Here is a 12,529-nt window from a genome sequence, read left to right on the forward strand (position 1 = left end):
GCGGAATTTGAAGTAGGAATACATGCAATTTTTTTTTAAAACTTAATGTCAATTTCTTTAATCCAATTTTATATCAATTTGTTTCATTCATTTCTCCCATCACTGCACTTATGCTTAGGTCTTATGAATAAGATAAAGTTTCAACAAATTCTCATTTTGAAATTTCCGTTTAAATAAATGAAGAATTTCAATCGAGATCTCTTTTCTTCATTTCTTTTTACAGTAGAGCAGGGATGAGGGATTACATACCATTTTTCTTTTCTTCTCAATTTTACATCAAATAAAATGCCTAAATTGCAGAGTGTTTTCGTCAAGAATTGTATTATATTCTTTTTTAGAATCGTTGTCAAAAATGGAATTAAAAAATATACCCGTTGAATATCGTAAATTAGTATTTAAGCGAAGAATAAACAAAAACACTATCATCGAAATTTTTATAATCAATATCGAAAAAGGTTATATGGAAAACATTAAAACCAGTTTGATTGCTCGATGAGAATATTAGGGTTTTTTAATAATCAGCTTTTGCCTCCTCTTTATTTCAAAGCACCGTCTTTTTCAGAAAGAATCGTTAGATTTTTTAAGATTTTTTGTTTTTATTTTGCCTAAATTAATATTGGCGATCCCTAAATATACGCATAGTTTTAACTTTATTTTTGGTCGTAAATTTTTTTTTACTTTGGATTCATTAAATTTTTTTTTTCTTACTTAATTTTTTTCTTCTCCACAATATATTTAGTTTCAGACCTTAAAGTGAAGAAATAATTAATGTGTTACATTAATTGTCAAATAACTAAATTCAGAATTCTTTTTAGTTCATAAAGAGAGCAAAATGCAGAATTAAATTCTGATAGATAAAATAGATTATTTTCATTCTTTATTTATTTTGAATTCCATAATTTACTGAAGTTTTGGGAACTTACTGAATATTTTATCTTCATCAATATTAAACTTGATTTGTAATAACATTTGACGGACTGCTAACCTTGTAAACATATCGGATAATCAAAATTTCACATACATTCCAATTTTCACATTTATGCATGAGAAATAATATTCTAATTTTACAACATTTTTATTTTACGAAATGTCGAAAAGCATTTACTGATTTTAATTCAATTAAATTCTTTTTCATTTTTATTAAAAAATCCAGCATTCATTTTTTATTATAAAATGTCAAAAAAGCATTTAATATTATAAAATCTTAAAATAATATTTAATTTCATGCGCGTTCAAAAGCCCTTGGTATGTTTAGAACTCTTTTCTTCGTGTCGAAAATTTATTTTATATTTCAACTTTCTCGTACCTAACTAAAAAATGAAAATTTCAGGTCATAAGAAATTTAAAACTTTTTGATATGGCGTATCGGAGATTCCAAAATTCATAATCTGCTTATGTTACTAAAAAGCATAGGGGTAGATTTCCAATTTCCAACCTTCGTTAAAAAATCGTGAAAATAATACACCCGAGTATAAAAAAAAGTAAGAAAAAAAAGATAATTATATGAAAACACCCGATCTCTGCTGTAGTCGGGCGCAGGATCCGAGAGAAATTTAAAACTCATTTGTTCCACAACGTAATAATCGTTTGCAGGAAAGGAAGCTAATCTGTCAACGGGTGTGCCAGAGGAGTTTCAGTTGCACGACCATTATTCCAAGGATCGAATTCTTTTATTACCTCAGCTCTACACGGGGTTTTCTTAACTATCTCCCAAAATAATAAAAAAAAAAAGAAGTTTTTTCTTACATCGTCTTGTTCCATTATTAAAAATGGAACATTATACTTTTTTAAAGTATTTCCGTTTACGACTTCGCCATCAAGCGAGCAGGCTAAATCGTTGTCTATTCCAAAAGTCAATGGAAATAATCATCTATCGATTAAAGTTGTCACGTTGAAAGAGAGTGGCTTTGCGTGTGGAAAGGTTATTTATGGTCACAATTGTCAGGTTTCGATGAAATAAATAACTGAGAAATGGTGTTATTTCGTAGTTAACATGAAACTGACATTGGATCGGCTTCTTCAGACTGTTAACCTTTATATCTCTGTGATAATGATTCGTTATCACTTTATATCGAATTGAGTCGTTATCGATTCGTTGTGGAAAATAAAACATAATACGCTTGATTAAATGGATAGGCAATTTTCGTACTTAATGATAGAAAAGAGAAAAATAGTGCTTTAGAAATGGGTCGTTCTCCCTCCCATGGGTAAGCGTTGCCATTTTTTTTCTTTGTGAAAGTGCATGCTCCCCCCCTCCCCAACATAATGGAACTGTCTTCCTTAATATAATTATTATAAGAAAATTTAAATACAGCTGCTACATGTGTCGGCTATTGCCTGTCTATGGTAGATTCCATTATGATTAACTTTTTTTAAATGAAATTCAGAATTTGAAGTCGATTAAAAATTGTCACCACATTTACATATTTTGAAAACAAAAAAAAAGGATTGAATATTAAATTGAAATATATTTTGGTTTACCGAAATCTACATGGAATCATTCTTAGCAGCATCTTCTTTTCAATCCATTCTTAGCAGCATTAGATTAGGCTCTTATGTAGATTCAGGAGTAGCCGACTTTGGGTTGGATTAAGATTTTCATGCAGATTCCGGATGACCTAAACATCTCATTTTATTCATATTTTTATTGTTGCACTAATTCTTAACTTCAAATTTTTGAGCTATTGGAAACTAAAACTTTATATTAAAATTAATGTTTTTGCCCCTCCCCTTCCAAACGATATACAGGGTCCATTCCAGAAGTCTCAATATTAGAGAAAATTTCCGTATCCTGTACCTGCACCGTCAAGTTTTGGCTATAACAGTGGATAAATCCGCACAAAAAAAAACAACACTCAAAGGGCCTTAAAATTATAGGATGGAATGCAAACGTGATCCCGCACAGATGTCTAATCTCGCAAGATCAAATTCAAAAACTAAAAGGAATCTTTGAACATTTAAATGCCTTTTATTGATAACTTGCAACATTCAACTGAGAAGAACGGATAAGAGCAGTGTTTTAAAGTGATTTGCGAACGAACTGCAACAGTGTTTTTAAATCCCGCAAGTGCAACTAGGTCAAGGGAATTAGAATATATAATATATATATATATATATATATATATATATATATATATATAGAATATATATATATATATATATATATATATATATATATATATATATATATATATATATATATATATATATATATATATATATATATATATATATATATATATATATATATATATATATATATATATGGAACTAGGGAAACGAAAAATAACAGATTTCTTCAACGTACTAGCTAGACATGCTGGCTCAGGGGCATAGAGTGTTCGCCTTCCAATGAGGGAAACCAGGTTCGAATCCCAGCGATGACAGGTCAATAGGGGTACCACACCCGGCTTGCACCAACCACAGTGCTGACGTAAAATAGCCTCAGTGGTAGAAGGGTCATGGGTTATAGTCCCCTCGCCATGAGGCAAACCATGGGAGGTCTTTGTGGTTTTCCTCACCATGTAACGCAAATGCGGAGGAAAATTCCATCAAGAAAGGTCTCCATGGAGGCAAATTTCTCCCAATACTTTATCCAGAAGTTTCCTTGTCTTCTGAATTGGTTTCAAAATGACAAGGCTACGGAGTTGAACATTAGTAGTCGTAAAAAACCAAATCGGGATGGTTGTACAACGGCGGTTATGAAATATGACTGTTACAATAAAGTGCATAAACAAACAAGAAATCAAAGTTTATTCGTTATTCTCTTTACGTTCTTATTTTTTAGCATTAAAGAAATGTCTATATTTTTTAAGGCCATAATTTCCATAATTATCTTGGTATTTTCTTTTAAAATATTAAGTATCATATTATTTACTAGCTCTTTGTTTTTTCACACAGCTCTTTATTGTAATTTATTGACTTCTATTAAATTCTTGACTTCTTATTGTAATTTATGACTATATTGAATTCTATATTCGAATGGAATTCTGAACTGAGATTCATCAATTCCGTTAGATTAGTGAATCTCAATCTCGAAATCCCGCAGAGAAAAAAACAGTGCCATACTGGTAGCCATCCCGCAAAGAAAAAAACGGTGACTAACTGGTAGCCATCCCGCAGAGAAAAAAAGAGTGCCATACTGGTAGCCATCCCGCAAAGAAAAAAACAGTGACTAACTGGTAGCCATCCCTCAGAGGAAAAAGCAGTGCCATACTGGTAGCCATCACGCAAAGAAAAAACAGTGCCCTACTGGTAGCCATCCCTCAGAGAAAAAAACAGTGCCATACTGGTATCAGAGAAAAAAACAGTGACTGACTGGTAGCTATCCCTCAGAGGAAAAAACACTGCCGTACTGGTAGCCATCCCACAAAGAAAAAAACAGTGACTAACTGGTAGCCATCCCTCAGAGGAAAAAGCAGTGCCATACTGGTAGCCATCACGCAAAGAAAAAACAGTGCCCTACTGGTAGCCATCCCTCAGAGAAAAAAACAGTGCCATACTGGTATCAGAGAAAAAAACAGTGACTGACTGGTAGCTATCCCTCAGAGGAAAAAACACTGCCGTACTGGTAGCCATCCCACAAAGAAAAAAACAGTGACTAACTGGTAGCCATCCCGTAGAGAAAAAAACAGTGACTGACTGGTAGCCTTCCCAGAACTAACCACTGCATTTTTTCCTTTTTTTTTTATTTTTAAAAAGTTTTAAAAAAATTGGCTACGATAGTTAGGGTGAACAAGTATTGATACGAAAATATCCTCTCAATATATTTCAATTTGAAAATAATTTTTTTTGACAACTTCTTATTATAATTTCATACTTTAATTTAGAATTATTTTTTTTTACACACCCTACTGTACGGGAAATGACGTTCGAAATCACTTGAGTTTTCACCACTACAAGTGATGGAGCAAAACCGTCTATAAAGGATACTGTCAGAGTTATCTGTGATTTTTTTTAATGATTACACATGTATTACTCATGCTATTCTTTTTTAGTTGTCCGCATGATATTGGTGTTATATAAGTGGGGGAAAAAGTTTATTATCGATAACATACGATGCCGCTTTACTTCACTCTATTTTTCAGTGTAGTTATCAAGACTCTTTGTAATGTATATTCCATTTAATATGTAATAATGATCGTTCCATTCAATATGTAATAATGTTCATTCATAATGTATATTCCATTTTTGATGTTGCACTTTTCTGCCGCTAAACATTTGAACCAGAATGTCACTTATTGTTTGAGGTCATCGTCGTTTGCTTTACAAAAAATGTCTGTGGGAATAAGCAATTTTCACTCGATGCCAAAGCACTTTAAAAATGTCTTTGGGACTAAGCAATTTTCACTTGATGCCAAAACACTTCAATTTTGAATTTTTTCTTCAATCTTTGCTTTCAACACATCTGACGTTACAGATGCCAGTTATGACAACGAAATTAAAAATTATAGTGACTACATTGCATGATAAATAAAGGTACTCAGACTTAGTAAATAAAGTTAAGTGTTAATATATTTTCCTTTCTTTCAAGTTATGCCACAACATTCTTCGCTTTATAGATGAACCTTCTATATTTGGTACCTTACCCATAACCATGAATGATGAAAGATAATATATAAGAACGATCTTCTCTGTGAAACCAGCACACCTTTCTTTAAGTTTTTACTCGTCCAAAGAACCGCTGCGTCCTCTAGCAAAACTAAAAAGAAACAGTTACTTGATTCTGTAAATTTGTACAGAGTTTATAGACAGCGTTTCTGTGATATTTTTGTTTATTTCTGTACTAGTATATCAGCAATCGAAACTGATTAATCTAATTTGTAGTTAGACTTTTCCCCGCAGAGTGGCGCTGAAATCATTTTGGCTAGAATGATGCCATTTTGCTGCGTTTTTACATGGTACTCTAACATTGGAGTGATAATTCTATCTTTATTTTTCTGTGCCCGTAATTCAGTAATCAAAACACATACGTGCAATAGTGAGAAGCAGAAGACAACATTAAAACGAAATAGGCAATAATCAAAAAAGAATTTTTATTAAATATTTATTTAAATTCTTTGGCATTTCAATTAAATGAAAAATCGAAGCTTACCTCGATTAAATTGGTTTGCTTATTTAGGAATCACTAATAACTAAATACTTCTTCAATTAAACCAATCAAATTAAAATCCCTCGATCAATTTGAAATTCCTTTTTTTCCTCCCTTTCATTCTACTGCTAATTTTGATTGAAATATTTTTAAATACTTTAATTGCAATGATATGCATTCTAAAACGAGATTTTGAACTTATCCGAAACAATGTGCAATGAACTGAACTGAAGAGAGTCTTCATTTTGAAAATGCGATGTTCAACTTTTTTAATTTAATAGACGTTCGTAATGATGCAACTCATTACTCGAGTTCAAAACTAATTGCGCCCTAACTATAATGATATCGGTATTTATTGGCATTTACGTATAATTTAAGTTTTCAAAAGATGCTTCTATGTTTTTTGTTTACCTTCTTAGAAATTAGTTTTATACGAAAAATAGTGCGGTATTTTGTAAACCATATTTGAATTGCGAAATCCATTTATTTTCTCATTTTCAGTTTCTTTATAGTGAGCTTCGAAGGTGTGTTACGTATCACATGTCACAGCCTATATTGCTGATAGTCATTCATGATATGAATCATGACTATATTGATAATTCATGTTCTTTCATGCTGTATGCAGAATAGTAAAAAGAACAGTTAGTGTGCATATTTCGCTCTTATAATCCGTTCGAGCTAGGATCCTGAAATTCGGATAGCGTTTGCAAGCGGCAAATTCAAAAATTTTAATTGTTCGTTCGAGTATGAAATTATTTTTCTCATAAGCATCGTTCAATAAAAACTGCAGACGATTTTTTTATATCCATAATTTTAAGGATAACAGCAAGTGATATTTGCTAGCTTACTGCTCCATTCATTCAAGAATGCGTTTTACTGCGAGTTTATTTCACGTTCTTTACGAATTATTTATCTTTTATTCTTTATGTTCGTTAACCGTAGGGAAACTCAACGTGCTACCACGAATAATTGTTTTGAAAGCTGTTTGAAACGAAGAGTTTATTTTATTTAGAGTTAAGCTTTTGAAACTATAAATATGTCAGCGGTGAAGATTAAATCAACGGTACTCGAAACAGAAGGAAAAAAAAAGTTTTAAACTAAAGTGCTGATTTATTTAGAAAATTGCTTGATACTGGTATTCTTTTTTGTCATGGAGTATTAGCATTTTTTTAAAAAACCTTATATTTAAGTAACACTATTTATTTTTTACTGACATGACACTTTCTTCAATATAATAATAATAAGGAATAAAATAATAAGGGGTAATTAAAATGTAATTAATTTGAACAACGAAATCATGCACGATAGTAAAAGGCATTTACAAACATAAAGAAAAAATTAGAATGATTTAATTTTTTTTTTAACTTTATTTTTATTTTTTGCGATTCATGGTGACTTTACGTTATGAGATTAAGTAAAAAAAGTTTCTAGAAATTCGACTTATCAAAATAAACTATACTCAGTCAGTATTGTTCGACACCGAAAAGTATGCTATTCATAGCGAAAAACTCATTATAATCAAGATTAACCAATAAACTAAATAAAAAAAGTAATACTGTAAATAATGTAATTTTAAGTATACAATTTAAATTCAAAGTTAATCGTTGAAGTCCTGTTATGGATTGGGTGACGTAAGCATATTTCGTTGGCAACTAAGTGGCTACCATTTATTTATATTTTTTTACAATTAGCGTAGTCCTTAAACCTTTTTTGTATTAGATCATTCTAAAGAAGATGCTTTGTTCTACCGGAAACTACGTTGTATTTTATGTTCGAGTTTATTTTTGTTAATTTTCCGAGCATTAAAATGGAATATTAGGTTGAGAAAAATTCGCATTTTCAACACATCCTTTTTGCTTCTAATCAAGGTTATAAGACAGCAAAAGCTACTCGTGACTATTGTGTTTTATATGTAGAGGGTGCCCTAACTGAAAGCATTGCCTGTAATTGGTATGTCTAGTTTAAAAATGGAAATTTGGACCTTAAAAATGCACTTCCAACGGGTCGTCCAGTTGAATTCGGAATTCGATGAAGAGCGATTAAACCAACTTTTTCTCGATAATTCACGTCTAATGGTAAGGAAAACGGAATGATCTCATATTTTGACCCTATAAAAAATTTAAATGAATGACGGACATTAGTTGCCCACCCAATAACTTGGAGAAAAACCCTTTTAAGTTTTCCGTACACTCTCAGTGCGTGTTGTCCGAAAATTCGAATATTTGGATATAGTTAGTTCATCCTCATAAGCATTTTGGTACATAATTTTAATGTATAAAGATATTGTTAATCTTTTTTCTAAAAAGGAACGATATTTTTTTGGATATTTTTTTTAATTATTATTATTACTATTTAAGGATTAGGTTTTAATTCGTCTTGAGTAATGGGAGTTTGGAGCACAAGGCATTTTTTCAAACATAATTTCAATCAGGAAAAAAAAAAACCTTTCTTAACAGTAATTGAATTTTTATTAAAAACCCCACATGGTTTTAAAAGCAGATTTGGCTCATTTTCTGCCGAAATTAATTCTGCCATTGTCCGCCGATTTCACTTGTGAAAAGAAGCAAAACGTCACCCCCGGAAAAAAAATAGTTCCATCATGATGTGATAGTATCAATTCTTCGATTGAATGAGAACAGAATTTTGAAAAGAACATTCGACACTTCTTCCTTACCTTTGATTGATTAGAAGGAAGTTCTGTAATTTAAGGAAATCTTAAGGAAAACCCGACTGCTAAAAGTGTAATTATTGTGGCTATTTTCTAAAACATTTTTATGCATGTAACAAATGCAGGATAAAAAGTTTCGATTTGCAAAAGATCTAAACAGTGTTGTTGATTCGAAGAAAAGAACTCATTAATTCCTTTTGAATATGCTTATGTAACCTGTATCTTTTTTAATTGTATAGTTCCGCTCTTGACCTCTTCAATCAGATATAGATCTATACATTATAATTATATATAGGGTTGTTGATAGTGAAGGAAACTTCGATTCGCTGTTATTATAATGAATGAATAAATAGGTTTTTTTTTCTTCTTCTTTTTTTAAAATATTTGAAAGATATTTATTTTTTTAAATATTTGAAAGATATTTATTTTTTTAAATATTTGAAAGATAATATTTTAGTAATGTTTGCTATCTCACAGTTCTATTTAATCAAAAGAAGAGTCTATTCCACGTTCTTAAATGCTTAATTTTTTTTATTCGTCATGTAAGCTGAATAGTCAAATGTTGATGACGTGTGAGGACTACGTCACCGAATTTGCATTCCTATAGACTAGAGCCCCTGAATTAGACAGGCTGACTTATCATCTATTTTTGGAGCAAAACGCTAACATAAGCACAATACTAACATAACGTTAACTTGCGAACTTGTTTGCTCCAATATTGCTTGATAGATCATCTCTGATAGTATAGGAGCTTTACTATAGACATCTGAAACCACGTGTTTATTTTGTTTATAGTTGTGCTTTTGAAACGAGTTTCTATTCAACTAAATAACTGGCCAAGCAGCATCGCATGACAAACGATGTACAAAGCATAGAGGTAGCGGGTTCGTATCTCGCTGTTACCGTGGATGCATTTTCATGCTGTCCATCTCTGCATTTTTACAAAGGTTTATAAACCTAATTGAGTACACTAGCCTGCAAATGTATATTGTACCAATAAATAAATAAAATCATCCGTAGTTATAAAATTAATGGTGAGATAAAACTAATAGTGAAAAACCGCCACATTATTATTGACGCCAATAATGCTTAATTAATTTTGGTAATAGGTGCTGTTTTAATATCAAATAAATTGGTATAGGTACCTAATGCGGACACTGTGATAACACTTTTTTTACGGCCCACTAAAAGTGATAAAATTATCTAACTTTGGCAAATTTTTACTATCCTACAATAGCATCATGTTAAATGATAGTGAATTTAGTTGAATCTTTATTTTGAAGGGTTCACGCTCTAAAAAGTATTTTTCTTAATCAGTATTTTTTGAGCAGTGGTGCCTCAGAGGATAGAGCGTTCAATGAGGCGATCCAGGTTCGAATTCCAGCTATGGCTGGTCGATACGAATTTAGCATCCCACAGTGCTAACGTTAAATAACCTCATTGGTATACGGATTATGAGTTAAAGTTTCATTGTCGTAACGCTAACCGTGGGAGGATTTCCTCTACATGTAACGCAATTGCTCGTTATTTCCATCAAAAAGTCCTCCTCGAAGGCAAATATCTGCCAATGCTTGATCCAGGAGTTCCCCTGTCTTCTGGATCGGGATCAGAATTACAAGGCGATGGAGTTGAGCATTGGTAGCCGTAAACTCATATTTGGGCCGGCTGTTCAACGACGATTATAAATTAAGATAAAAATCTGTACTTTTTGTAAATAGTCACAAGGCTACACGATCTCGAAATCCGCTACTCTTTATTTCGATGATTTCAACAAATCCAGCTTTTTCACCACGCCAGTTTATTCCAACTTCTTACTGAAACGTGGGGGGGGGGGAAGCAAGAATTGCCGAAACTATGCCATTGGGTAACGGAAAAGGGAAAAGTGTGGAGGGTGGGGTTTTTGCCGAATCTTAAGACACCTGTTCTTACAACGAGTATAATTACGTAAAGCTATCGGGAAGGACAGCTAATAATAAATAAAATAGGAATTATTTTTAATTTTATTAAATGTGCATTTATACATTTTTTAGTTTCATGCATGATTTCATAGTTTTGATCAGCATCAACTTATTATTGTTTACTTTTTTTTTCTCTTTTACTTTTTATATGTAAAACGTGACGCTATTTACCAAATATCTTAAAATTGAATTATGAAATATTCAATTCTATACTGTCTCCTTGTTCATAAGGATTTCGAACTTAACGTATAAGAGTTGTTATGTTGCTTGATTTTCTGTTTATTTAAATTTGCTTCCCTGTTCCATCTATTATACGTATCTGAATAACATCTAGTTTCTGCCATACTGTTATACATTCAGAAAGCCCCAATATGAACTAAGAGCAAAATGGGTTTTTTTAATTTTTTTTTAAAGAAGATAATAAAAAATTGTCTTTGTGAATATAAATAAGCTTAAATATATATCAATTAATCACTTTTATCTTAGAATTATACATGCTTAAAGTATTCGTTAAAAAATTTTTGAAAAATCTGAAAACATTTATTTGTTTGATGAAAATATAAAATCAAACCATTGAATTATCTTTTTCTTAAATTTTTAAATTATTTTTTATTTTAATTTTTTGTAAAAAAAAATATAGGACATGATATTTCTTTAATTTTGACCAAATTTATTTCCCCGATCGTTACTTTGACGAAAAATTCGCTTGGAGCTTATACCAGGAAATGGTTTCGTCAAAAACAAAGAAAGTTTGATGATATTTCAGTACCTATTTTTTAAAGTGTTCATTTATGAGATTAATTTGCTTATAAATAACTAAGCCATTATTAATAAATGAATGTTTACCAAGAATATTGTCTGTGCTCTAAGAACGTATTATGTTTTCAGGAATTTTTTTTTCTTTTGCACTAAAGGCTTGCTTTCTAACAATTTTCCTTGTGCATCGTGATGTATTAAAGTCTGGAATATGGCATTTTCTACAAATTTTGTGTGCTTTCATAACAAGATCTGCTTATCTTATTTTTCAAAAATATTGATGTCTAAAAATTAAGCTACAAGTTTTTTAAAACATGAAAGGGTTAAAATGAGCAAGTTTTGCTCAAATTCACATACGCTTAGAATCTTTCAAAATAGTTATAATAATAATATAACGAGAGAGCATTTCTCTTTATTTTTTGGAAGCATGTAAACATTTTTACATCTGTTGATAACATCTGTTTTTTATTTCACAGGTATAAAATGAAGTATCTGTGATTCTGATGTTTTGCTACTTCATCATCTCTTGTAAATCGCCGTCACGTTTTGTATCCTGTAAAGAAAACAAAGTAATTATTCAAAAATTGTGATACATAATTTGAAATAATGTAAAAAAATTTCATGTCATTGTATTTATTTACTTTTGAAATATGAATAAATTACAATATTACAAAAGTCATTTTGTACAATCTTTTAGGAGCCTTATTTTAATGACACAAAATATACTACAAATATTAAAATTTTACTGCATGTACATTTCCCCATACCTGGCCGTTAAAATTTTACGAAAAAACAAGCAAATAAAAATATACAGAAACTACCAAATAAATTTTGTGTTTTGCATTTATCTTTTTAATAATAACACGCACATATAAAACCGACTAGAAAATGGCAAAGATGTGTGTGGCTTCTTTTAAAAGTGAACCAGCATTGCGCTTAGAGCTACAGAAGTGCAGTTGAAAAATAATTTTTTTTTTACTTCTAGTTATTAAAAGTTCTATTTGTTAAATAAAGTTAAGAAGTTTTTGATCTTATGAAAGTTATTCAGACAATTAT

General features: G+C 30.9%; 1 long non-coding RNA gene across 1 annotated transcript in view; it reads left to right on the forward strand.

The window, feature by feature from the left end:
• Positions 1 to 12,148, forward strand: part of LOC107452898 (uncharacterized) — a 116,369-nt gene extending 104,221 nt beyond the window's left edge. The window contains exon 6 of the long non-coding RNA XR_015434503.1: positions 11,950 to 12,148. This is a non-coding gene — a long non-coding RNA (uncharacterized LOC107452898). The remainder of the gene's footprint in view (positions 1 to 11,949) is intronic.
• Positions 12,149 to 12,529: the final 381 nt, after the last annotated feature.

The sequence above is a fragment of the Parasteatoda tepidariorum genome, chromosome 6 (genome assembly GCF_982258835.1).
Source record: "Parasteatoda tepidariorum strain Cologne lab strain chromosome 6, Ptep-v5.0, whole genome shotgun sequence".
Lineage (NCBI taxonomy): Eukaryota > Metazoa > Arthropoda > Arachnida > Araneae > Theridiidae > Parasteatoda > Parasteatoda tepidariorum.